Below are 25410 nucleotides of genomic sequence, written 5' to 3'. Positions count from 1 at the left end.
GTGTCCCTAAGGAAGGGAGTGATTGAAGTTTACCACTTCCTATGACATTAATGCTGAACTTAAACATCTTCAAGCCAAGGTGTGAACACAGAACAAATATATCTTCAAATTATTAGCAACAGCAACAACAAAAAAACTAATTCACACAGATTTACTCTATTGTAACCTACCACGTCACTCAGCAATATAAAATTGTTTTTGTCATTATATATACTTCTGTATCATCATTTAGACTCTAAGCACCATGAAGGCAGGTATCATTTCTTTTTCATTTACCTCATGTACATGAGGCACTCAATGAATATTTGTCGAATGACTAATTTATGATGACTGTGTGGTATTCCGTTGTTTGGACACACCATTGTTTAGTTAAGCAGTTCCTTTCTTTTGGACATTTAGGCTGTTCCTAGTTTTTGCAATAATAAACATGTAACTAATCTTTCCAGCCCCTCCCACTTTGATGAGTCACCTAATTTTAAATTATGTCTACATTCAGCTTTTGGACATCTATATTTTTTGATCATTTATCGTGCTTTGTAATTTTAATTTCTCTACTCTCTGGTTGGTTGGATATTTATGTCAAGCTGCTTAACAAATGAGCATATGGCATTGCTTTACTGCTTTACTATAGTGTTGGGAAGTCAGAACAGTGTTAGATGATGAGCCCTTTAGAAGAATTTAGAAAGAAGTTGACTAGAAAAGATGTAAAAGTTGTGAAATATATAAGGCCAATTTAGGAGATCACAGAAAGATGGTTCCACATTGTGGAGCATCTGTAATGTTGCTCCTGCAGAGATTGGCTTTGCCCATACCACTGAAAGAAGCCTCATCCCATTCTCAAGTGCTTTCAGAACAGCTTAAAGTGTAATGGGATCCACAACGCATTCCTATCAGAAGGTCCAAAGAATATCAGCGCCATCATTTATATACCTTTGCTAAGTATCTGTTATGGTCCAGAAAGGTTCTCTATTGGGGATTCTGGAGAGGCACCTAGATACCCAAAACACAGTGCTTGTCCTCAAGTAATGAAGGAATTTACACTGGGGATGGGGAAGTAAGACTGAAGCCCTATGGCATTATGGTCAGAGCTCATCCTCCAGAAATGGACACACTTGGATTGGAGTCAGGCTTTTTCTTGGTCGTATGACTTTGAGCAAGTAATCTAATTTCCATAAAGCTCAGTTTATTCATCTAGAAAATGGAAATAATAGTGTCAAAGGTTATTTTGAAGAATACATGGAAAAATGCATTTAAGACTCTTAGAAAAAAGTTTGGCATGAGGTAGGTGTATATTTTTTCTTGAAAAAGAAAAACGGGCACAAAAGACAGTATGGTATCATGTCAGAGATAACATAGGATTTGTGGTAACAGAGAGACTACTTATGGCTAGTGAGAGTGAGGAGGATGTTATGGAAAAATGTAGAAAATCACTTGCATCTTAAAGAACAGTTAGGATTGCAGGTGGCTGAGGGAAAAGTAAGGAAGATATTCCAGAGGAAGAAACGGCATATGCATAGGCAAGGGGAAGAATGCAGGCTGTGTTCATGGACTGTAGGGAGACAAGATGGCAAGGGTGAAGGTGGACTGAGATGCGTACGTGCCCCTGGCGAGCTAATCATTTGACTCCTTAAATATTTGACATTTTCTAGTGGGAGAGTAAAGGAAAGAATGGTTTTCTATTAATAAAATAGGTATACCCAAATAGTTCTTTCTTTACCTTCAAAATAAGATGTCTGTTATATGCTGGGAATGCAACATGACATTTTAACCTATTTGGACTTGTCTTTCATTTTTTAAAAAGCACTCATAATTGGATATGATTAATCATATGCACCATGGGTAGAGGTCATTTCCGTGGATACCGGCACTTGATCTCTTTGCTCAGGGTATATTGTGTGCTTTTATGGGAATGGCTCTCGTTTACATTTTACCAATGAGTAAGGAGTTTGAGGGTAGAAACCTGAGTTAACCGGCGCTGTATTTCTAATTGATTAGTGGTGTTTCAGTGCCCCCTATGGGATGGTGCCAGGGCAGTTGTCTCATTGGATATCTGCATAATTGGACTCAGGATGAAGGAGAGAAGTAGAACCTAGACCTCAAGAGGTGGTTAGGGCCAGATCTTGGGGAAACTTGACTGGCTGGGTAAAAAGGTACAGATTTTAAATTATTAAGCAAAGCAGTCTCTAGAAAGGCTGTTAAACAAGTGCCCAAGATGGAACTTAGGAACATTTTATTTGGTGCTGAAGTTCATGAGAGAATGAAGACAGGAAGCTGATGTGGTGGTCACTTTAGAAATACAAGTGTGAAGTCCTAAGTGCTGGCCTTGGACAGGAGTAAAGTGAATGGGAGGAAACTGAGAACTGTAGGCAACAGGAAGAAAGAACTGATGGACTGGACGACTGATTGCATACAGGAGGCTGGGAAGAGGGAGCATGCTGAGACAACAGAGATCTTGAGTCTCGTTGACCTTCCAGGTATGTCTGTCACCTACAGCCTATAACATTCATGATTTATGTCCTCTGACACATAAAATATAACAGGTTATTTTCTACCTCGCAGAAACCAAACCAAAGCTTAAATTTCACAAGCAAAACTTGTTTTTCACTCTATACAACATTAATTCTTTTATCTTCTTTTTCTCATTGAATAGCTCCAAAATAAAATTTTTTGGGTTGCCAAACTTGTAAGAATTCCCTGTTTTTCAAAACTTTCTATTTTAAGACCCCTTCCTTGCAATAAACTGTGGCTGATTGAAGAGGCATTACATAATAGGTAATTGCCTAAAACATCTGTAGACTTTTTTTTTTTTGAGATTTAGATCACTTCTGTAATGTATGATAAAAATGAACTTAGGCTTACTAATTTGGAACTTTTAATAATTTAGGCAGGAAGAAATTTCCATTGTAATTCTCCATGAAAAAGTTTTTCCTCCCTTTTCACCTTTTTTCAGTGGTGGAATGTTTAAAGTGGATTAAATATGAGAATGAATCATAAATTGCATTTTAGAAAAGTGTTTAGTATACTAACACACCTGTCCTCTGCATATACAGAAACTGCAGTGCACAAACAGGCAGAGAGGTTAGATGTATTTAGCCAAACCTGAAGCAATAGTAAAAATCATTAAGGCCACTAGTTCACCTGAGGCACTCCTCAACCTCCCATAAAAACAAGAAAACCTTGAGTAAAACCGATCAATGTCTTTTCTCTGTTTGGTAAAGTCATCAAAGTAAAGTTTTTTGGGTCTATTTGTCATATATATATACACTTTATATATATAAAATATATATATTTGTCATATATGTATAAATATGTGTGTGTCTATATATATATATAGACACACACACATTTTTTTTTTTCGAGACAGAGTCTAGCCCTGTTGCCCAGGCTAGAGTGCAATAGTGCCATCTTGGATCACTGCTACCTCCGCCTCCTGGGTTCAAGCAATTCTCCTGCCTCAGCCTCCCGAGTTAACTGGGATTACAGGCACTTGCCACCATGCCCGGCTACTTTTTGAATAGAGATGGGGTTTCACCATGTTGGCCAGGCTGGTCTTGAACTCCTGACATCAAGTGATCTGCCTGCCTCGGCCTCCCAAAGTGCTGGGATTACAGGCTTGAGCCACTGCGGCTGGCCTCGTATATATTGTTTAATGGGATCATTATTTCATTCATTTCCCTTAATTCAAGTTAGAAATAGCTTGATATTTTTATCAAATGCACCCCGTTTCAAAATATTTTGGCATTTATTTTGTTTTCACTGATCTTAAAGGATTTTTCCTAACATGAGCAGATCTTATGAAACTGTTGTAAGTATATGAACATACTCAACAAAATAAGTTCAAGTAGACACCTTAAAAACTTATTATTGGGCAACATGTATTGACTTAGTTCTAGTTAACATTTAATAAATAGCATTTCTTTAAATAAAACTTCTTGGTTCTAATTTTTAAATTGTTTAAACTGATCTACCCCTGACAAAAAGAAGGAATTAAAAAGCAAATATGACTATACCAGCAAATATACATATAGTTACATATTCACTTTGAATGAACGCTGACATTTAAAAAACACCATATGGCACAAACATAAATATGTGTGTGTGTATAGGTGTACTTAACAGTGGTACAAATTTCCAGTCACCCCAGTCAAAACATCTGATTTAAATTTGTTCCTTTTGCTGAATGCCAGATATGCAGGTTAGGATCAAGTGAAATGAGCCCATTTCAATGAAGTCTAGAACTAACCAGTGCCCTCATATTTGTGGTACACATTAATTTTTTTAAGTGAAGCATAGCAGAGAATGAAGAATGAAGTTTCTCTTTGTTCCTTCACTTTATGTTGTAGATTTGATGGTACTCTCATGCATGTAAGGGTAAGATTACCTCTTTGCAATGAAAAACAAAATATTTCAGATGTGGAAGCACCCAATAAAAGCAATGCCTATTTCCACACAGTCTAAGTTGAAAACAGTTTCTCTGGATAACCAAAGTTGCTTAATTTTCTATGCCATCCAGCCATTTGCTAAACCAGTGGTAAGCCCCGTCCTAGACTGTCTAATTAATGATATTGTGAGAATATACATTCTATCCCAAATGAGTTTAGATTGAACTGATAAAATTCCTGTGAATCTAAGTACCTTCCCAGATTCTTATGAATCTAGGCAAGCATCTCAGATGTCAGCTCCATAAGGACAGGGATTTTTGTCTCTTTATTCACTTCTGTATCTTTGACTCCTAGAATAGTTCCTGGTGCACAGCAGGTACTCTTTATGTATTTGTTGAATTAAATCAGTGCAATTAAATCTTGTGCCTGGATTGCTCAGAATAGTTTCCTTGACTTAGGGAGAATTTAGTGAAGTGATGTTTAAAATATTATTATAGCATGTTACAGTTGAATGGAAGAACCAACTAATGTAATGATTCTTAAACATTGGTCAGCATGGTTAATGGAGGACAAAAAAAAATTATACGAAAAGATCTCTTGCTAAGAATAAGATTGCCCACAGACAAAGGCTGAGAGAGTGCATTCTCCACTGGACTGTAGTACAGACTAGGGAAAGTGGGTCAGGATTGGGAACATCTGTGAATGGGAGGGCAGCGGGAAAGCTTGTCCTATAGAAAATTAAAAAACAAAAAACAGAGACACCTCCTGTGCAGCATGAGGCCTGTGGGAGCCTGGGGCTTGTTGGTTCGTAAATTTGACCACTCTCTGGCTTCCTGGCAATTCTCAGTTAGTAAACCAAAATTCTAGGGACCGAAATGCACATTACTTGTAACAATAGGCACAGGCTGATGTTTTGTCTCAGCATTAGGTGTCAGATTTGAGCATGTGTACAGTAGTGCAGATACATACTATATGTTGGGTATCTATCATGGTATTATATTAAGAACTCAAAGTCACGGGGATTAACTGTAACATTAAATCACAGTTTAAAAGGTATTGGAATTTGGGAAAGATGACCCTTTTAGATATTCAGAGGTTTTAAGATTAAGCCAAATATGCAAATTATAATTTATGAACAATTTTGCGATCCCTTTTCTGTCAGATTAATTGGTAAAGAGTTTTTGTGGTGGGGAAATAATACACATGGATCCCCATCCCTGTGAAGGCTGCCAGGTCAGTGCCTGACAGAAGTGTGTTTTATCTCAAGGAGTCAATTGCAGATCAGGTTGATGTTTGTGTGTGCGCGTGTATAAAGGTTGTTTACAGATGGAAATTCATCTCTTTTTTTCCATTCTCATAAAGTTTATTTGTTTATTGGAGTAAGACACATTGAGATTATCTGGAAGATGAACTATGTATATTCAGCATCTGAAAATCAGTATAAAGGCAGGCTTTTAACTTGTGAGAGAAAAAAAGAGTAAGACCTGTCATTTGCTTTTTCATCTCTTACCAGCTCACAGTTCCACTTCGTAGTTCCTTCAGGGACCAATGTCAAAAGGGAATGATAGGCTGTAAACCGTATTCCTGATAAACCTACCTTATTTGAAAAAGTGTTTGGTCAGAAAATGCTTGGTCCTCACCATGTGATAGGATTCGAAAAGGTCAGAAACCTGTAAACACCATGCAAAAACACTTTTAAAGATTCTTTTTTTTTCTAATTGAGACTGAGTTTCGCTCTTCTTGCCCAGGCTGGAGTGCAGTGGCGCGATCTGGGCTCACTGCAACCTCCGCCTCCCGGGTACAAGCGATTCTGCTGCCTCAGCCTCCGGAGTAGCTGGGATCACAGGCATGCGCCACCACGCCCAGCTAATTTTTTTGTATTTTTCGTAGAGACGGGGTTTCACCACGTAAGCCAAGCTGGTCTCGAATTCCTGACCTCAGGTGGTCTGCCCGCCTTGGCCTCCCAAAGTGCTGGGATTACAGGCGTGAGCCACTGCGCCCAGCCTAAAATCTAACTCTGGGACTAGCCTAGGGTAAATATCACAAATATTAATCCTAGACGTTTGAAATCTCTTTTCTCAGCAGTATAAATTGACTTAACGCCGCGCAACAATGCCATTTCTTACCGATGAAAAATTCTCTTTGACAGTAGAGCCAAATAAATGACTGTGAGTTACTAGATTAAGGTGACCTACAGGGCCGTGTCCTTAAAATGGCAGGAGGTTTCAGTGCAAGAGCAGAGAAGCAGTTCTGGTGGATGGAAGTCAGTGGCTTCTTCAGGATGGTGTGGGAGAAGGCACAGGGTCAAGAATTGGAGCCCGGTAAGGCTGGTCGCTTTCCCTGCCTCTCTCAGCTGTGGAGGAAAGAATGGGATCAGCTTGGTTTTCCCAGGCCATCCAATGGCTGGTGGCTTTGGGATATAACCTGATCTTCCCCCCGACCACCTCTCTTTTGTTCCAAATGGGTGAGAAGGTAAAAGAAACAGATACAGAAACCTTTTTTTGCCATTTCTTCTTCCTCTTTCTTTCTAGGTCTCTGAGGCATTCCCTCCCTGCTGCCCTCCCTTTACTGAAATATAATGGAATACAGAAATGTCTCCTTTCGCCTCATTTTCCATTCCCTTATTATTATTTTAGCTACTAGGAATTAGCATTAGGAAGAATCCCAGGAAGGAAAAGCTGTAATAAAGATGATCATTTCCAAGAAGGGACCAGCCCAGTGTTTTGTTCTGTTTTAGATTTTAGGCTCTTTGAGTGCAATTTTCCTCCAGTTGGTGATAAATTTTTAGCCGCTATGAGGTCTTTTCACTTTTTATCATGTATCCTCTTGTTTTCTCTAATCTCTTTTAGATCTTACTTTTCTCTCTACAAAGATTAGTATTCCCTTCAGTGGAAATTTATGAATAAGGCTATTTAAAAAAACGCAGATAAGCTATCCTTGTATGTTTTCTTCATATAAATATTTGCCCCAGCAATATATAGGGCAACATCCTATGTTATAGGATATGTGGACTCAGATTCCTTTTCAAAACTATCACCTACCTCTATCCTATTTTACCACCAAAGCTTATTTTACCAAAAAGCTTATGAAGCTTTTTATTCTTTAAACATAACCAAGTTTATATTCATTTGTATATGGCACCTACCTCAATGGGTTGATGGGAAGATTAAATGAGTTAATATATCCAAAGTACTTGGATTAGTGCCTGGCAGCGGGTAAGCTCTATGTAAGTCTTTGCTATTATTATTATTTTTTATTAGCTTTTATTATTTTTATTTGATAGAAGAATATAGAGTATCAATTTTAATTCATCTCCACCTATGGTTGGATGCAGTTAGCCCGGCAATTGTTTGAACTTTAGAGGTCAACAGATGTATTTCAATTGAATGAGAAAATATGCTAACCACCTTTTTTTCTGCTCTGCCCAGGGGTCTTCAAATGTCTCCTAATTCACTTTTTCACTTTTTTTTTTTTTTTTTTTTTGAGACAGAGTTTTGCACTATCGCCCAGGCTGGAGTGCAGTGGCGCTATCTCGGCTCACTGCAACCTCCGTCTCCCAGGTTCTAGTGATTCTCCTGCCTCAGCCTCCAGAGTAGCAGGGATTACAGGTACCCACCACCATGCCTGGCTAATTTTTGTATTTTTAGTAGAGTCGGGGTTTCACCATGTTGGTTAGGCTGGTCTCAAACTCCTAACCTCAAGTGATCCACCCCTCTTGGCCTCCCAAAGTGCTGGGATTACAGGGGTGAGCAACCGCACCCAGCCTGTTTCCTAATTCACTTCTTGTTCACTCTAATACCAACTAGGAGAGGGGAGTGCTATAGACCCCTCCCCCTTCCACTCCCTTTCTTCCTATTGGCCCCCTAGAATTAGGAACAAGACAGAAGCATATGTTTTGGCATCTTATGTGTTCTCATAAAAAAGAGTCATCCTACTCGATAAAGTACACTCAAATCTGGAAAGCCCTTGCATGGCACACGGTATCTCAAGTGGCAGCCTCCAAACAAAAGAAGACTATAGAACCCCCAAAATTCAAGGTCAGGAGACTGAATAATGAATGTCTGTTTATCCACCTGGTGCTTTAAAACTGACCTATGTTTCCCATAAGATGTCTTGAGATTGAATTATGTCACAGCAGTAATGTCTTTAACACTATTGGGTGAGATGATTTGAGAGAGATCAGATTTCATCTGGTGAGTGACAAGGCTTTACTCCCTCTTGCAGTGTATTAAAACAATTAAACATTAAATGCATTTTACTGCAGACTGTTTGACTCATGTGTGCATATTAGAATATTTTTTTCAAAAACCTATGAAATAGGAGCCTAGCTCCCTGTGAATGTTTATGGCGCTCATTAACAAAGTTCATCTCCAGGATGTATGATTTTCAGTTTTCTCTTTCTAATCTTCTTTTGGGAGGATGGAGGATGGGTGGAAATCAATTTTCCTAGCTAGATCTGTATTTTTCCAGTTAGAAAAGATGTTTCATTTTAATTTGTTGTCTGATGGTATTGAAATATTTTTCTAATCTGTTGTTATTTAAAAGAGCAAGCCCTATTCCTGTCATCATCCATTACGTGGAGCGTTATTTAGTAAGTGCTTTGTTTGTAAACAGAGAGTGGTTTTGAACAGATCTAGTTCTGTGGTGATCACGTTTCCAACATTGGAGGGTGGCTGCCTGGCAGCAGCACTTTTCTATGTTTTAGTTTTTTATTTGAGTTCTTCTGAATTGATTATTTTCCCCTAATGTTTCCAGGTTAAGGAATATTTTACGCATATTATTTGTCAAATCCACATTTCTCTTTCTGCCAAGGAGGATTAGGAATCTCTAGTGAATCAACCTTCTCTAGATAGTTTCTGGGAAAGAGGAGAGGTGAAACAGGAAAAATCCTAGCCCTCTGCATTGTCTTAACCATTTGAACTAACCAGGACAAAGGGTAGCAACACCACTGAGTTAACCCACTGTGTTGTTCAAAGCCCGTCCTCCACATTTCACCAGCACCCCAGCACACTTTACCAAAATGTTTTCTACCTGTGTTTTTTGAAGAAGTACAGATTTTGCTACTTTGCTGAACTTTTGTTTTCTTCCTGATTATTTTGTTTCACAAGAATTTTCTAAACTCTTAAGGAAACCAAAATCATTCTGTTTGGTTTTTGATAGTTGAAAATACAGCTATATCTGGGGAATATGATGATAAGGAGGAGTTATTTCTTATGTTAAAAAAAAAAAAAAAAACCTAAGGAAAACGGTAGCTCTCCTTTCGGCTAGGAAATGACCATGTGTCTCTCTACTGGGGAGCAGCTGCTGGGAGCCCTGGGCTGGCAGGGAGAGCGCGTCTGGGAAGGGGGCTGCGCCAGGCTCCCCCACCAGCCCCGTGAGCGCTGCGTTTTTCCTGGAGCCGTCATTGTCTCCCTGCGAGTCTCATGGCGTTCTTTGTCTGCGGTGGGTAGCTTGTGTCACACGCTCGCAGCCCGTTGCACTCAGCCACTGTTCATCCCATTTTCTTTCTTTCTCTCCTCACTACTCTCCCCCGCCCCCTCCCCAAACCCCTCCCTTTCTTACTGGTTTTGTGATTCAAGGAATTTGAGATCATTTAGGTGAAGTAGATGCTCAGAAGGAAGGGTTTCTTATGAGCTTCAAAGAAGTGAGGAAACAAGATGTGATGCCTTTAAAACTGACAGTGCCCCTGTGTGGATCTGGGAATTATGTTCTTGAAGTAACAGCTTTTAGTTAAAAATACTGGGTGCTAGGGGAGTGGGGGTAAATGGTCCTTCCTTAGCACGTTCATAATAAGTAAAGAAACTGTGCCATTGAGTAATACCCCCATCCACCAATATTCTGGGGTGAGAATATTGAGAGAACTGCCAGTGCCTTCTGTGCCATTGTTAGTAAGAGAGAAAGTGTGACAACAAATGCCTTGTGAATTTAAATAGCCAGGTATGGTGTTCAGAAAGGCTTCTGAAATAAACACGCTAATCCACATTCTGTCTTGTGCAAAGTAAAGCATTAAGGGCTTGGTGCAGCTTTACTCTAAAGTGCCTGTGTGCAGTCTGTCTCCTTTTCTTCCCATTACCTATAGCTTACAATGCTTTCTAAGTGATTCTCTTGCTTGTGCGGAGAGCAGGAATGGGAGGAAGTTTGAGTTGACAGGGCTCTTAAAGCCATTTGTAATTTACACAGAAACTTTCCTTGTGGGAACTTAAAGCACTTCACATATGGAAATCATATACCTGGGGCAGACTTAATTCAAGGAGCCCAATCCTTGATTGTCATAGACGTGGAAACTGAACTTAGGGGATGTTTTGGGATGTTTCCTAGGACACAGAGTTCTAGCTGAGCTAGGACTTGAATCTGGCGCTCTTTCAAGACTCCTTCAGGGGCACATGTTAGTATCTCAGTCCCCTTTGAAAGATGTTGCTGGCAAAATGTTATTATCCTTACTTTAAAATGGTGTATACGAAAGCACAGAAAAAGAAAATTGTCCAGTGTTAACCCTTTGTGACAAAGCCAGTGAGATAGGACACTGTCTTTCTTGCAGCCCTTCTCAGCTATTTGAGTTGAATCATATTGGCCTCAAGGACATCATCCTTGGCCCCTGACATGCCAGGATTCTCATGTCTGCTTGTCTTTCCTGCACTGTCCCCTAGACTATTACCCCTTAATACTATTTAGTTCTTTTTCTCCTTATGCCCAAGGAGTGTCATGTGTTTCTCTTTTACTAGGTACTTTTCTCCCAGTATATCTGGAACTTTGTCCGAGAGCTCCCTCTAGAATTTTCCCTTAGGTAACCCAGACCCAACCCATGTTTACAAAGGAGCAATGCTGCTGTCACTTCCAAGTGCACCCCAACCCAGTGGTGTAGTAAAAGCAGAACTGGCCTGGGGGCAGGAGGTCAAGTCCTCGTGCCATCAACAGTTCATGATACTGATTAACTCCCATGCCAAGTTCCTTCCAGCTCTAGAACCCTAAATCTTCATAGAAATTTGCAGAGAGGAATTTTGAGAAAGAAGTGGTAAATTGAAACATCCACCAAGTTGAATTGTTTTAAAAGCCTCAGGCTTCTGGACATCCAAATTGTTAGTCTGACTTTGGAGCTGGGTGCTTGTCCTTGCCATTACTTTCCTGCCACCGTAGTAGGCACGGTTCCAACAGACCCTGCCAGTGCCTACCTGGGGAACCACTGCTGCTGGTAAAGTAGGTCCCTTGGGAATTCTGCAGTACAAGGGTCGCTGTGTAAGTGGACAATGAATTTTAATATGCACAAGTTTCCTTTCTGCCAACTTGGACTGGGTATACCTAGTAGACAAATCAAGCGGTACTTGCCACTATATTGTTTTGGTTTTCCGTGGTGTGAGAATATTGTGACTCTGCTGCAGGGCGTATTATCCTTGAGGGCAGCCACATAAATGATACAGTGTTAGGCAGTGGGGGGTTGCTGTGTAATAAGTGGTTAATGATGACAAGTCCTAGATCTTCTGATTATAAGGCTAGTATTTAGAACCTATAGTATGGTAGAATTTAAAGCCATTATTGTCTTCTGAACATTTACAAATGTATCATGAAAATAAATTTGATAGAAAGTTGACCAGTCTTACTCTTTCCTATCGTGACTTATTAAAAATCATATATGTGTTTTCTGCTTTTGCTTCCACCTCAGACCTCAATGGAAATAACTTTTCAGACTTTACATCTATTCAAAATGTAATTATAAATTAAACAGGGCAGACATCAGGTAGAGAAAAAATAAGAAGAATCCAGGCACAGGAAGACAAATGTGCGTGATCTCTCTTAAATAGAGAATCTAAAAAAGTTGAACTCCTAGAAGCAGAGAGTAGAATGGTGGTTACCAGGAGTTGGGAGTATGGTGGGAGGGGGTGAGAGATGTTGGTCAAAAGATACAAAATTTTCAATTAGACAAAAGGAATAAGTTCAAGAGATCTATTATACAACGTGGTGACTATAGTTAACAATGTATTGTATATGTGAAAATGGCTAAGAATAGATTTTAAGTGTTCTCTCCACAAAAAAAAAAATGATAAGTGTGTGAGGTAATGCATATGTTAATTAGCTCAATTTAGCCATTGCATAGTGTATACATATTTCAAAACATGTTGCACACCATAAATAAACACAATTTTAATTTATGAATTAAAAATTAATTTTAAAATAATAGGGTTCATTTGAATTATTTTCATCTTTCGTTTGAAAAAGGCATAGTAGTCTCAGTGTGAACCTGGTTTGTTTTTTTTGAAAAGGAAAAAGTAAAAAGCCTCCCAGTATAGACTGGCAGTATTTGTTAGGCCAAGGATATGATTAAATAGAGATAAACTTGTGAAGTACAGATAGATTTCATTATCCAAACAAGTTACAGTACCTGGGGATAGACTCATAGTTTTTATAGAATCATCTGGATATATTGGGAAATATTGTTGGGTTAGTTAACACACAAAATAAAACCTTTGATGGATGCCTGTGTGTATGGACATGCAGACAGGCAGAGTATTTCTCTGGCCTTTTGTCCCTTCTAGTTTTGAGCTGTTCCTTATATAAGTAGTGACCCAGGACAGGGCGAGCTCAGTGTCTTAAACACAGCTCTGTGCCGACTCCAACAACTTTGACATTTTCTCACTCTGCGACTTAACTCACTCTGTGACTTAACTAACTCTGAGACCTCTTGGGGGTATCTTTTAAGCTCTTGGATCTTCTTTTACTGGAATTATAATACCTGCTCCCTACCTTCCTTAAATGAATATTATAACAGTTATCAGGATATATGGGATAACGTCTCCCATAAGAAAGCAATTTGGAGCCTTCAAACTGTTTCGTTATAGAGAAGAAGCTCTGCAAATGTGTTTTAACATGGTAAGAACTGATGGTGGCTAAAACTGCAACTGCTCATGGAGAAAACTGGAGTAGTATGTTGCAAATTTAACACACATCTATTCCATTCCAGGCTGAAACAGCAAAATCAATCTATGTTTTGGTAGTTTATTTGAGATTTGGTTCTTTGATCATACTTGCATTGCATTTAAAGCAAAAAAAGGCCAAATCTTTTCTTTTTTTTTTTTTGAGACAGAGTTTTGCTCTTCTTGCCCAGGCTGGAGTGCAACGGCGTGATCTCAGCTCACTGCAACCTCCACCTCCCAGGTTCAAGTGATTCTCCTGCCTCAGCCTTCCCAAGTAGCTAGGATTATAGGCGTGCGCCACCAAGCCTGGCTAATTTTCTATTTTTAGTAGAGATGGGGTTTCTCCATGTGGGTCAGGCTGGTCTTGAACTCCCGACCTCAGGTGATCCACCCACCTCGGCCTCCCAAAGTGCTGGGATTACAAGCATGAGCCACCGCACCCGGCCAAGGCCAAATCTTTTCTTAAGTCTTTGTTCTTTTTCAATTGAGGGTGTTATTAACACAGCTAGATCATTGAGCCAATCTTTGTCCCGTTCCCCACCGCCATTCTTCGTCTCCTTTAGGAAGAAAATTCTCAAGGAGAAGTGGGCTGGGATAAAGGTTTGGGTAACTGGCCCTATAGTTTGGTTTTGATGTAAGTAAAGGGAGACTGGGCTGTGGTGATTAAAGGCCATTCTGGGCCATTTTTCTGGTTGTTGAACCAATTTGTTACATCATCTCAGGCAAGTACGTTTATGTGCCTTTAAGGGGCTAGTATTGATTTTAACTTCACCAGCTGTGGTGAGTTTTAGTTGATGTTGGCAAAGCTCTTTTTATTCCCAGGTAGAATCATGCCATAGGAAGTGCTGTGTTTTTTTTTTTTTCTTCAGGGATAGGGGAATAGAGGTTATGGATCTTCTACTGCTTTGCTGGCTCTTTTTATCTCATAATTTTAGTCAGATAGCAATAAAGAGCCATTGAAAGTAATGAACAGTCTTTACTGAGGTAAATGAAGACGACTGTGATAGTTTTAATATATTAATCAAATGGTGTTGCTGTTTAACCTTAGCAACATCTCAATCAGATGCTTGCCTGAGATTAACTGAAAAACCCATTGTGACTTTGAAGAGGAAGATCATTCCAAAAAGTAAAATTAGTTATAATTGGATGTTTTGGGGGAGAGACTTTTAAAAAATGGTCCTTAATCATATTCTTCATATGACACTTGGTATACGTGTTTGGTGAAACATAGTGGGCAGAAATATCATAGAAACAGGGGGAAAAGCACATTTCTCCCCCAAATGTACCTGGTAATCCACATCTATGAATCGTGGGTCATTTACTGAGTTCTTAATGTATATCCAGAACTGAGGCCCCAAATGGCTTAACTTAAATCTTTAATTTATCAATTGTGTTTTTATTCCCTTATAAGAAAATAATCCAGAGTTTCGAGTTGGTTCTTATGCACTCAGAAACACAAATGTTTTATCAGACCTACAAAGAACTGCATGACATTTGACACTATAAAAGTTATATTGGATGGGATGTCAATAATCTAGAGTGCCAAGCCTCTCTGTAGTATCCCCAGCATTTAAAAATAAATGTTGGGTGGGACTTCCAGCTATAGCCAAGTAAGGAAGTCAACAAATCTTCTTAGGAAAGCAAATATAAGGCTGGACAAAATGAACAAAAACAATCACTTCAGTGCTTTGGAAATTGAATAAGGCATATGACAATCGGGGAAGCATTTATACTAGAAAAACTGCTGAACTTTTCTTAGAACAGTGGGAATCTGTGGAATTATTGCCTAGGGTTGCATCCATCCCTTATGCAGTTCAGTCGTCATGGAGATTCTAGGAGTAGAGGACCACAGTCTATAAGGACAGACAGGTTGCTGCTTCTGTTAAAGGCCCATTCAATTTGGAATGGTGGACAGTGCTCATGACTAGTGGCATTGTCAGTGGCCATAATGATCTTGGTGGCTGTGGGTTGGGGATGGCCAGTGGGCTCTATTTTCCTGAGGTTGCAGATGTGGTTGGAGTAAGCATATCCCCAGATGAGGCTGCCCACGTATGCAGCAGACAACAAAGAGAGCCCAAGCAATCTACACACTCCTGTCTAGTCTTAAGGCTGAGCACATGCATAGAAGAGATGAGGAAGAGTCTAGTGGAAAGCATAGACTGATATCTACTTGAAAATGGCCTGAACTTTGAGTGTGCACCTCTACCCACAGATAGATCCATCAGCAGAGAATGGAAGTCTTCCTGGCTCAAGGTGTTTGATCACAATCTGTGTCCAATCATTGGCCAGCCATTAAGCCATGCAGAAACAGGGGTGACAAATAGGAAGCCAGGATTAAAAATGAAAACAAGAGTTTTTTTTTAAAGGCTGAGAAGAGACATCAGTGACCTCATACTGCCAGGGAGACAGAATTCACAGAATTAATCCAGGCCAGTTACTAAAGAAATAAACAAAAACAGAAGCAGCAGCTTTCAGGGGAAAAATACCAGAATCTAGAATTGCTACACTGTATCATCTTTAATGTCCATTTTCACAAAATATTATGAGCTATGCAAAGAAAGAAGAGAGTGTAACCCATACTCAGGAATAAGAGAAGTCAGTAGAATCTGAGTGTCCCCAGATGTTGGACTTTCGGACAAAGACTTCAAAACTGTTACAAATGTGTTCAATATTACGTATAAAACAAGTATAAAAAGACTTTGAAAGGTTGAGGAAAGGCAGACCAGCTTGGGACAAGATCTAGAAGAAACCATGTTTAAAGCATTAAAGGAAAGTATAGCGATAATGAATCAATCAAATATGAATCAATGGTAAATCTTAATAAGAAAACAGAAATCTATTTTTAAAAAATTGAAAAGGACCAAATTCTGGAGTTAAAAGTATAAAAATTGAAATTTTAAAAATCATTAGGTGGTCCAACAGCATAGTCAACAAGACAGAAGAAACCATCAGCTAATGTGATACATCAAGAGAAATTATCAAATTTGAAGAACAAAGGAGTAAAGGATTGAAAAATGAGCAGAGCCTGAGAGACTTGTGAAACAATTTCAAGCATGCTAACATACATATAATGGGAATCCTAGAATGAGAAGACAGAGAAAGGAGCAGGAAAATATTTGAAGAAATATAGTCAAACACTCCCCAAATTCCTGAATATACACACCCAACAAATAAAACTAACTCTGTGTAGGATTAATATCTAGATACGTCATAGTCGGATTGTTCAAAGAGAAGACATTCACAGCACCAAGAGAAAAATGGCTTATCACATATAGGGAGCATCAATCTGATGAATGGCTGGCTTCTCGTTTTAAAAAAAAGAATGACAGAATACTAAAAGAAAAAGATATCAGCTAAGAGTTCTGTATCTTCTGTACCTAACCAAACTATCCTGCCAAAACTGAAGGAAAAATTAAGACATCCTGAATTAAAAAAAAAAACAGAAAAATTTTTGTTAACATGCCTTTCTTACAATAAATACTAAAGGAAATCCTTAAAGCTAAAAAGATGACTCCAGATAACTGGAATCCATAGGAAGAAATAGCACTGGAAATGGTAGATATGTGGGTTCATATAAGTGACTATATAATTATATTTATCTTATTTTTATACCTTCTTTAAAAGACATGAAATGATATAAAGCAATAATTTTAACACTCTACTATTAAGTCTATAGCAAATGTAGATGTATATGACATATTGTATATATCACAGTTAACAGCACAAAGAAGGTGGGAGGGAATGGAGCTCTATTAGAGCAAATTTTCTATATTTTACTGAAATTAAGTTCGTGTTAATCTGCAATAGATTGTGATAAGTTAAGGTGCATATTATAACTTTCAGAGTAACCACGAAGAAAATAACTCAAAAATTAGTAAAATGGAATTAAAGGAATTAAACTGGTAGCCAGAAAATATGTTTTTAACACAAAAGAAAGCAGTAAAGGAGGAACAACTACAAAAAAAAGTGACATAGAAAAATACCAAAATGGCCTTTTAAAATCCCAACTGTATCAATTATGTGTGTATATATATATATATTTTTTTTGAGACAGAGTCTCAAAAAAATTTATTTTATTTTATTTTTTATTATTATTATTTTTTGAGACAGAGTCTCACTCTGTCACCAGACTGGAGTGCAGTGGCACGATCTCGGCTCATTGCAACCTCTGACTTCTGGTTCAAGCGATTCTCCTGCCTCAGCCTCCCAAGTAGCTGAGATTACAGGCACGTACCACCACACTGCCTAATTTTTGTATTTTAGTAGAGATGAGGTTTCACCGTATTGGCCAGGATGGTCTCGATTTTGTGACCTCGTGATCCGGCCTCCTCAGCCTCCCAAAGTGCTGGGATTACAGGCGTGAGCCACCGTGCCCGGCCCAATAATATATTTAATGTGAATGGGAATGGTCTAACCACTCCAATCAAAAGGCAGACATTGTCAGACTGGATTAAAACACATACACACACACACACACACACACACACACACACACACACACACGATACAACTATATACTATCCATAGAAACATTACTTTTGACTCAAAACATATTAGTATAAAAGTAAAAAAGTAAAAAATCATTTGCTATGCAAATACTAATCATTATCATCAACAAAAATATATTTTAAGAACTATTACTAGAGACAAAGAGGGATATTTCATAATTATTGATATTTCATAATAATTAAAGGATCAATGAATCAAGAATATACACCAACTGTATATTTATTAATATATTAAATAAGTACAGAGCCTCAAACATGAAACAGAAATGTGCAGAACTGAAGGAAGAAATAGACAATAATTCAACAACACTAGTCAAAGATTTCAATACCCCACTCTCACTAGTTGATAGGGTAACTAGAAAGCAGGGCTTTCTCTAATCACCAATGCTATAGAACACTTGAACAACACTGTTAACCAACTTAACCTAACTGACATACATAGAACAATCCATTTAACAATTGCAGAATATGCATTCTTTTCAAATGCACAGGGAATAGTCTTCAGAATATACTGTATGCTAGGCCATAAAACAAGTGTCAATGAATTTAAAAGAAATCATATGAAATATATTCTCCAACCACAATGTAATTAAATAATAAATCAATAATAGAAATATTTGGAATTGGACAACACTCCTGAATAACCCATGAGTCAAAGAAAAAATTAGATAATATTTTGAACTTAATGAAAATGAAAACACAACATATTGAAAATTATGGGATATAGCTAAAGCAGTGCTTAGATGGAAATTTATAGCTTTTATTGCCTATTTAAAGAAAGAAAAATGGTCTCAAGTAAATAACTTAGGCTTCCACTATATGCAACTAGAAAAAAGCCAATGAAACTCAAAGCAAGCAGAAGGAAACAATAAAGATTAGAGCAGAAATCAATAAAATAGAAAAGAAAAAAACCATAGAGAAAATCAGTGAAATCAAAAGTTGTAGCTAGACTGACCAAAACAAAACAAAGCAAAAGACACAATTTAGCCAATCACGAATGAAAAATGAGCCATACTACTGACCCAACAGAATTTAAAATAATTATATGGTAGTATTGTGAGCAACCTCACACCAACAAATCAGATAAATTAAATCACAGACAAATTCCTAAAAGATACACATCACTAAAACTGACTCAAGAAGAAATAGAAAGGATAGAACTATAATTAAGTAAGGAAACCAAATTAGTATTCAAAAATCTTCCCACACCGAAAAGCACAGGCCCAGATGGCTTCACTTGTGGATTGCATCATATATATATATATATATATAAATCCTTCATTAAGCCGTTCTGAAAATAGAGAAGGGAACACTTCTGAACTTAGGATACTAATGCCAGACAATGATATTACAAGAATGTCCTCATGAGCATAGATGCACAAATCCTTAACAAAATATTAGCAAATTGAATCCTGAAATGTAAAAAAGATAATGCACCATGATCAGGTGGGATTTATCCCATTAATGTAAAGTTGGTTAACAACTGAAAATTAATCAATGTAACATAATGTATTAATAGACTAATGGGCAAAAACCATGTTATCATTTCATTAGGCAAAGAAAAATCATTTGACAGAATCATTTAACAAAACCCAACACCCATCCATGATAAAAACTTCAACAAATAGGAATAGAAGAAAACGTCCTCATCCTGATAAAGGACATCTATAAAAAACCCCACAGTTAACATCATATATAATGATGAAAGATGATATGGTTTCCCACTAAGGCAGGGAAAAAGTAAAGGGTGTTTATTCTTGCCACTTACATTTAACATTAAACTAGAAGTTCTAGACAATGCAATAAGGCAAAAATAAAGGAATCAAAAATGGAAAGTTTATTCACAGGTGACTTGATCCTGTATGTATAAAATTTTAAGGAATACACATACACACACACACACACACACCCCACCAGCACCACCACCACCACCAACAATTAAAACTAATAAGTGAGTTTAACAAAATTGCAAGATACAAGACTAATATACAGAAATGTTCCATTTCTATTCATTCATTCATTCATTCATTCATTTTAGAGACTGGGTGTCTCTCTGTTGCCCAGGCTGGAGTGCAGTGGCACAATCATAGTTCTTAGTAACTTCAGATTCCTGAGCTCAAGTGATCCTCCCACCTCAGCCTTCCAAGTACCTAGAACTGCAGGCATGCACCACCTTGCCCAGCTAATTTTTCTTCTTAGAGATGGAGTCTTGCTATGTTGCCCAGGCTGGTCTCAACCTCCTGGCCTCAAGCAATCCTCCTGCTTCAGCCTCTCAAAGTGCTGTGATTACAGATGTGAGCCACTGCACCTGGCTGCATTTCTATTATAAAAAACAAACAATCTGAAAGTTAAATTAAGAACCCAATTCCATTACCAATAATATTTAAAAAGAAAGACTTAAGACTAAGTTAGCAATAGAAGTGTAAGACTTATACACTGAAAACTGTAAAATATGACTGAGAGAAATAAAAGATCTTAGTAAATGGGGAGACATTCCAGTTCATGGATTGGAAGATTCAATATTGTCAAGATGGGTGTTTTCCCCAAACTGATCTGTAAATTCAATGCAATCCCTATAAAATACCAGCTAGATTTTTTGTAGAAATTGACAAGCTGGACCTCAAATTTATGTGGAAATGCAGTGGACCTATAATAGTTACAACAGTTGTACAAAATCTGAACAAAAGTGAAGGAGTTTCTCTACCCTGTCATATTTTAAAATGTACTATAAAGTGAAAGTATTGAAGGCAATGTGGTATTGGTACAAGGATAATCATATAGATGAATGAAACAGAATTTTGGGAGTCCAGAAATAAATGCTTATATTATGGTCAGTTTTCAGCAAAGATGCCAAGACAATACAATGGAGAAAACTATTGTCTTTCATCAGATGTTCCTGGAACAACTGGATATCCACATTACAAAAAAAGCAGACCCCCATGTCACATGCAACACAAAAATTAATTCAAAATGTATATTTGGCCTCAGTGTAAAAGTTAAAACTATGAAACATCTAAAATCATAGAAGAAAATCTTTATTACCTGGGTTTTGGCAAAGAATTCTTAGATACAACACCAAAAGTGTAATCTATACAGGAAAAATCGGTAAGTTGGACTTTATAAAAATTAAAAACTTTTTTTTTTTTTTTGAGAGAGAGTTTTGCTCTTGTTGCCCAGGCTGGAGTGCAGTGGCACGATCTCGGCTCACTGCAACCTCCGCCTCCCAGGTTCAAGCAATTCTCCTTCCTCAGCCTCCTGAGTAGCTGAGATTACAGGTGCCCGCCACCACACCCAGCTAATTTTTTTGTATTTTTAGTAGAGACGAGGTTTCATCATGTTGGCCAGGCTGGTCTCGAACTCCCAACCTCAGGCAATCCACCCTCCTCGGCCTCCCAAAGTGCAGGGATTACAGGCGTGAGCCACTGCGCCACGCCAAAATTAAGAACTTTTAAGGATCAGAAGAGGAGATTAAGAAAAGGAAAAGAAAAAAAGAAAAGAAAAGAACCATACTGAGAGAAAAATGTTTGCAAATTATATCTCTGATAAAGGACTTTTATCCAGAATGTATCTATGTAATATATGTGTGTATATATGTATGTCTATTTTTTTTTTTTTTTTTGAGACGGATTCTCAGTCTGTCACCCAGACTGGAGTACAGTGGTGCCATCTCGGCTCACTGCTACCTCCACCTCTTGGGTTCCAGTGATTCTCCTGCCTCAGCCTCCTGAGCAGCTGAGATTACAGGGGTGTGCCACCATGCCTGGTTAATTTTTGTATTTTTACTGGAGACAGGGTTTCATCCTATTGGCCAGGCTGATCTCGAACTCCTGACTTGAAGAGATCTGCCCACCTCAGCCTCCCAAAATGCTGGGATTACAGGCATAAGCCACTGTGCCCGGCCCTGTATGTCTATATTTTAAACACTCTTGCAGCCAAATATTAGAATATAAACAATTCAATTAAAAATGAGCAAAATATTTAAATAGACATTTCACCAAAACAGATAAACATGAAGTATCTGCTCAGTATTACTAGTTATGGGAATGTGAATTAAAATCCAAGGAGACAGCACTTCACACCACTGGAATGGCTGTATTTAAAAAGACACAAAATAGGCTCAGTGTGGTGGCTCACGCCTATAATCCTAGCAGGTTGGGAGGCCGAGGTGGGGAGATCACGAGGTCAAGAGATCAAGACCATCCTGGCCAACATGGTGAAACCCCATCTCTACTAAAAATACAAAAAATTAGCTGGGTGTGGTGGTGCATGCCTGTAGTCCTAGCTGCTCGGGAGGCTGAGGCAGGAGGATCACTTGAACCCAGAAGGCAGAGGTTGCAGTGAGCTGAGATCGCACCACTGCACTCCGGCAACAGAGTGAGACTCCGTCTCAAAAAACAAAAACAAAACAAAAAAAGACACACAATAACAAGTATTGGTAAAAGTGTGGAATCTGAAATTCTCATACATTACTGGTGGGAGTGTAAAATGGCACAGCCGTTTTGGGAAAAAAAAGTGACAACTTCTTTAAACTCTAAGAAAAACTTCCCATGTGGATCAGCCATGCTACTCTGAGGCCATGACACTCTAAGGAATCTACCCAGGAGAAATGAAAATATAGCCACACAGAAACATACACAAATGTTCATAACAGAATCATTCTTAGCTAAAAACTGGAAACAAGCCAAGTTGTCCATCAACTAGTAAATAAAATATGATGCAGCCATACGATGGAGTACTTCACAGCAGTTATAAGGAACTCGATGCCTGCTACAAGATGGATACCCCCCAAAATTATGCTAGTTAAAAGAATCCAGATACAAAAAACTACACTTATATGATTCCAGTTGTGTGAAATGTCTAGAAAAGGCCGATTTGTGGAGACACAAAGTTGATCAGGGGCTGCTTTGTATTGGTTGTGGGAGTGGAAATTAACCCTAACAGGCATGATGAGACATTTTTGGAGTGATGGAAGTGTCCTCAAACTGGATTGTGGTGATGATTGCAAAGCTCAAATGTATTGAATTGTACACTTGAAAAATTTTTTTGAATTATATACTTAAAATAGGTGGTTTGTTGTTGTTGTTTTTCTGAGACAGGGTCTTGCTCTGTCACCCAGGCTGAAGTACGGTGGCATGATCATGGCTCACTCCAGCCTTGACCTCCTGGGCTCAGTGATCCCCCTGCTTCAGCCTCCCAAAGCTCTGAGATTATAGGTGTGAGCCACTGCGTCTGACCTGGTGGACTTTATATGTAAATTTTACCTCAGTAAAACAATTTTTTTCAAAAGAAAATCTATTGGCACAGAAGTAACTTTTTAACCTTCAATAATAATATTTCAAGAACAAGATTTATATTGGAAATATGTATTAAATGATATTAGTATTACCATTCAAAGTTAGTAAATACTATTCTTATCAAACATCTTTTCAGCACAGGTTGATTCGTGATTATTAGAAATAGTGTGGTGACCAGGGTTTATTTTTATTTATTTATTTTTTTGAGACTGGAGTCTCGCTCTGTCACCCAGGCTAGAGTGCAGTGGCTCGATCTCAGCTCACTGCAAGCTCCGCCTCCAGGGCTCACGCCATTCTCCTGCCTCAGCCTCCCAAGTAGCTGGGACTGCAGGTGCTCACCAGCACGCCTGGCTAATTTTTTTGTATTTTTAGTGGAGACACGGTTTCACCGTGTTGGCCAGGATGGTCTTGATCTCCTGACCTCATGATCCACCCGCCTTGGCCTCCCAAAGTGCTGGGATTACAGGCGTGAGCCACCGCGCCCAGCCGACCAGGGTTTATTTTCTTACATGTTATTTTAAGCCTCTCAAGTAAATATAAAGATTTCTCTATAGCGAAGTTGTCTGTATAACTCTATAGAGGTTGTGGTCAGCAATACTTCAGACTCTGAAAAATGTGAAAAGTGAAAAAAATCAAGATTACTTTGTTGAAACAAAACAATTAATTTCTTCTGATTCCATCCTATTTCTTTTCTTACAGTCCTGATTTTTTTCTTTTACCTGCCAATATACTTTAAAGATACTTAATATTTAAAGTATTTAAATTATTCTGGAAGTGATGGAAGTGAATCTCTCTCTCTCTCTCTCTCTCTCTCTCTGTGTGTGTGTGTGTGTGTGTCTGGTGGGGTGGGGTGCAGGGGTCAGCAGTGGTACTAAGGGCAGAGACTGGATGAGTAAAATTGTTAAATTACTGGCTACGGCATGAACATATTCACGTGTTCCCTGCTGCTCTCCAATCCTTTAAAGGCCTTGGCTTTCAGTGAAGAAGGGTAGCCTGACAAAAACACCTGGGTAGGAAGACAAACAGGAGGAGGCTTTTCACCAATGGCTTGGTGATGCATGTGGGATAGGAAGCAGGCAGCATTTCCGGGCTTCACCGTGATTCCTGTGGGCTCCATGACTCATGGACCGTGAGTCATAGCATCCCACACTGAAGATGGCTGAGCCGAAAGGTTAGACACATTCAGTGGCAAGTTCAACAAAAACTTTGTCCAGATTTGCATGATATGGGTAATAGGGAGGAAGATCAGGCAGAAGGCAGCAGAAGCCGTCAGGCGTGTTTCATCCTTAGATGCTGCCACAGGGGAGGCTGATGGTTCTGATTTTCCTGGCTGCCTCTCTGGGCAAGTGCTCCAGACACCTCATTATTTCATTAATTCTTACAGTGCCCTTGTGGCATAAGTAAGGTGGCACCTATTATTAGGAACACTTTTGTTAATGGGACATGAATGAGTCCATTCAGAGTGGTATTTTACTGGCGGACAATGCCTTTGGTAGTTCTGGAAGCTTTGTATCCTTGGCCAAGATTCCTGCTTCTGTCCCGTCCAGAGCCCTGTCTCTGGAGTGTGCTCTCGATGGACAGAGTTTATAAATCGTCGAGAAGGGGCAGTTCTGCCAACTGAGGCGACTTGCAATTTAGTAAGTCTGTAGCCAGCAACTGCCTCTGCGAGGAATCAAGAGAAGAAGCAGGTTCAACAGTGAGCAGTCACTTCCATCGACGATGCGAGCAGAGGTAGAGAGCAGGGTGATTCCTTCAGGAATGTGTGGTATTTGAAAGTGATTGCCCCCTGTTTAACAGGGGTAAGATAAGGACACGTCCTTCTCACTTCCTCAGCCAGTGATCTTGCTTGTTAATTGGGAGCTGCTTGTTAGTCCAGAGTGTTTAACCTCAATTTTATTGAGATGAAGTTTACATACAACAAATGCACCAATTTTAAGTACACAGTTTGAGTTCTGACAAATGCATACACCCTTGTAACCACCACCCCAGTCAAGATGCAAATATTTCTACCCTCTTAAATGCTCTCTTTTGCCCCTTCCTGTCCCTGTTGTGTATAAGTTTACGATGGGATAACTAAAGAACTGAATTGATCTGTAAATGGCAGTTGGATGGAAGCCTTTAATGAACTTAGACTTTTCTGTGCTCTCCAGCTCATGAAACGGGAATTTTTGCTTGTCTGGAAAAACTGTTAAAACCCAGCAAAAAATACACCTCAAGGATTAAGTGTGGGACAACTCTTCTAAGGCGTTTCCCCCATTTCAATTAGTTCCCATTATTGTTAAGCCTGAAAGTCCTTAAAAGTAATAATGGTGGGACAGTT

At 38.8% G+C, this 25410-nt stretch overlaps 1 protein-coding gene across 4 annotated transcripts in view; it reads left to right on the top strand.

Moving 5' to 3' along the window:
• The window catches only part of MAML3 (mastermind like transcriptional coactivator 3), a 434306-nt gene that overhangs the window by 138535 nt on the left and 270361 nt on the right, over window positions 1-25410 (top strand). The window lies entirely within an intron of this gene.

The sequence above is a fragment of the Pongo abelii genome, chromosome 3 (assembly GCF_028885655.2).
Source record: "Pongo abelii isolate AG06213 chromosome 3, NHGRI_mPonAbe1-v2.0_pri, whole genome shotgun sequence".
Taxonomy (NCBI): Eukaryota; Metazoa; Chordata; class Mammalia; order Primates; family Hominidae; genus Pongo; species Pongo abelii.
The sequence above is the reverse complement of the archived record's forward strand: the minus strand, read 5'-3'. Positions and strand labels throughout refer to the sequence as shown.